This window comes from Malurus melanocephalus, unplaced genomic scaffold (genome assembly GCF_030028575.1).
Source record: "Malurus melanocephalus ecotype Western Australia unplaced genomic scaffold, MMel_1.1 scaffold_943, whole genome shotgun sequence".
In the NCBI taxonomy this organism is placed as follows: domain Eukaryota; kingdom Metazoa; phylum Chordata; class Aves; order Passeriformes; family Maluridae; genus Malurus; species Malurus melanocephalus.
In genome coordinates, this window is record NW_026624175.1 from 139,642 (window position 1) to 142,285 (window position 2,644).

Below are 2,644 nucleotides of genomic sequence, written 5' to 3' on the forward strand. Positions count from 1 at the left end.
AAAAAAAAAAAAAAGAGTGTTAACAACCTACATAGAAGAAAAATACCACATCCTTAGCCACTGTTAAAAAAAATAAAATTAAAATATAAAAATAATAACACAAATAACTAAAAATTATAAACATTACTAATACTATAGCTTTTACAAACTCAGCAATTATATTCTAATTACTAATTAAACAACTATCTCTTAACCAATATAGTTTAACACAAATGTATACTCTAATTACTAAAATAAATAAAAAAAGCTTATCCCACAATAAAATCCTTCTTTCTCTCTGTTTTTTTTTTTCACCTACTTTTGTGTGTTTTATATCTATTCTTTTTTATTGCTGTTTAGCCAGCAGCGACATGGAACCCCCGAGGAACGCGAGGCACCGGGAGATCCTGCTGGAGTCACCCCATGGTGATGTGAAGAGGTCACCTCAAACCTCAGAGCCATGGGTGGATGAAGAGGACACCTCAAACCTCACAGATGAGGAGTTTGGGTGCTGGGATGAGCTCCCAGATGGGGGTCAGAGCCCTGGGTCAGGGTTTTTGGGTGCCAGTGGAGTCACCCCATGGTGAGGTGAAGAGGGTACCTCAGAGCCATGAGTGGTGTGAGGAGGACACCTCAAACCTCACACCCAAGGGTGACATGGACACCTGAAACCTCACAGCCAAAGCTCATCCCAAGGTGCTGGGATGAGCTCCCAGGTGGGGGTCAGACCCTTGGCTCAGGGTTTTTGGGGTGGCAGTGGAGTCACCCCATGGTGACATGAAGAGGTCACCTCAAACCTCAGAGCCATGGGTGGATGAAGAGGACACCTGAAACCTCACAGCTGAGGGGTTGGGCTGCTGGGATGAGCTCCCAGAGGGAGTTCAGAGCCCTTGGCTCAGGGTTTTTGGGGTGGCAAGGGAATGACCCCATGGTGAGGTGAAGAGGGCACCTCAAACCTCAGAACCATGGGTGGTGTGAGGAGGACACCTCAAACCTCACACCCAAGAGTGACATGGACACCTGAAACCTCCCAGCCAAAGGGTTTGGGTACTGGGATGAGCTCCCAGATGGGGGTGAGACCCTTGGCTCAGGGTTTTTGCGGTGGCAAGGGAATCACCCCATGGTGAGGTGAAGAGGGCACCTCAGAGCCATGGGTGGTGTGAGGAGGACACCTCAAACCTCACAGCCAAGGGTGGCATGAAGAGGACACCTGAAACCTCACAGCCAAGGGGTTTGGGTGCTGGGATGAGCTTCCAGATGGGGTTCAGAGCCCTTGGCTCAGGGTTTTTGGGGTGGCAGGGGAGTCATCCTATGGTGAGGTGAAGAGGGCACCTCAAAGCCTTGGGTGGTGTGAGGAGGACACCTCAAACCTCAGAGCCATGGGTGGATGAAGAGGACACTTGAAACCTCACAGCCAAGGGGTTGGACTGCTGGGATGAGCTCCCAGATGGGGTTCAGAGCCCTTGGCTCAGGGTTTTTGGGGTGGCAGGGGAGTCATCCCATGGTGACATGAAGAGGTCACCTCAAACCTCACAGCCAACTGTGGCATGAAGAGGACACCTGAAACCTCACAGCTGAGGGGTTGGACTGCTGGGATGAGCTCCCACATGGGGGTCAGACCCTTGGCTCAGGGTTTTTGAGGTGGCAGTGGAGTCATCCAATGGTGAGGTAAAGAGGGCACCTCAAAGCCTTGGGTGGTGTGAGGAGGACACCTCAAACTTCAGAGCCATGGGTGGATGAAGAGAGCACCTGAAACCTCCCAGCCAAAGGGTTGGGCTGCTGGGATGAGCTCCCAGAGGGAGTTCAGAGCCCTTGGCTCAGGGTTTTTGGGGTGGCAGTGGAGTCATCCAATGGTGAGGTGAAGAAGGCACCTCAGAGCCATGGGTGGTGTGAGGAGGACACCTCAAACCTCACACCCAAGGGTGACATGGACACCTGAAATCTCCCAGCCAAAGGGTTTGGGTGCTGGGATGAGCTCCCAGATGGGGGTCAGAGCCCTGGGTCAGGGTTTTTGGGGTGGCAGGGGAGTCACCCCATGGTGAGGTGAAGAGGACATCTCAAACCTCAGAGCCATGGGTGGATGAAGAGGACACCTGAAGCCTCACAGCCAAGGGGTTTGGGTGCTGGGATGAGCTCCCAGAGTGGGGTCAGAGCTCTGGCTCAGGGATTTTGGGGTGGCAGGGGGTGCACAAGGCCCAAGGGTGCAACCATCAGAGGGGTCAGGGGGTTTGACCTGCAGGGCACAGGGGAAGGGGGCATCGATGGGTGCTGAAGGTTGAATTTCACTCCTGGGCAGGGCCAGCAGCAGCAGGAGGGGGTGGATCTCTTGGACAAGGATCTTTTAAGGGTTTTCAAGCCCTGGAACCAGCTGGGTTTGTTGAGGACCTGAATTTTGGTCTGAGGATTCAAAGCAGAGTTAAAACAGGATGTTGGTACTCTGATGGCCCTAAGTCATCATTCCTAAAGTAAATAATTACAGAAATAACTATAATTATACTAAAAAATTATTGAAAATATAGAAAAATAATATATTTTAATAGTATATATTGTAATAATTATTATAATGTATATATTATAATGTATTATAATGCATTATAATAATTATTATAATGGCTATATTTTATTAGATAGAATATAATAAGGTGTATAATATAAGTATATAATA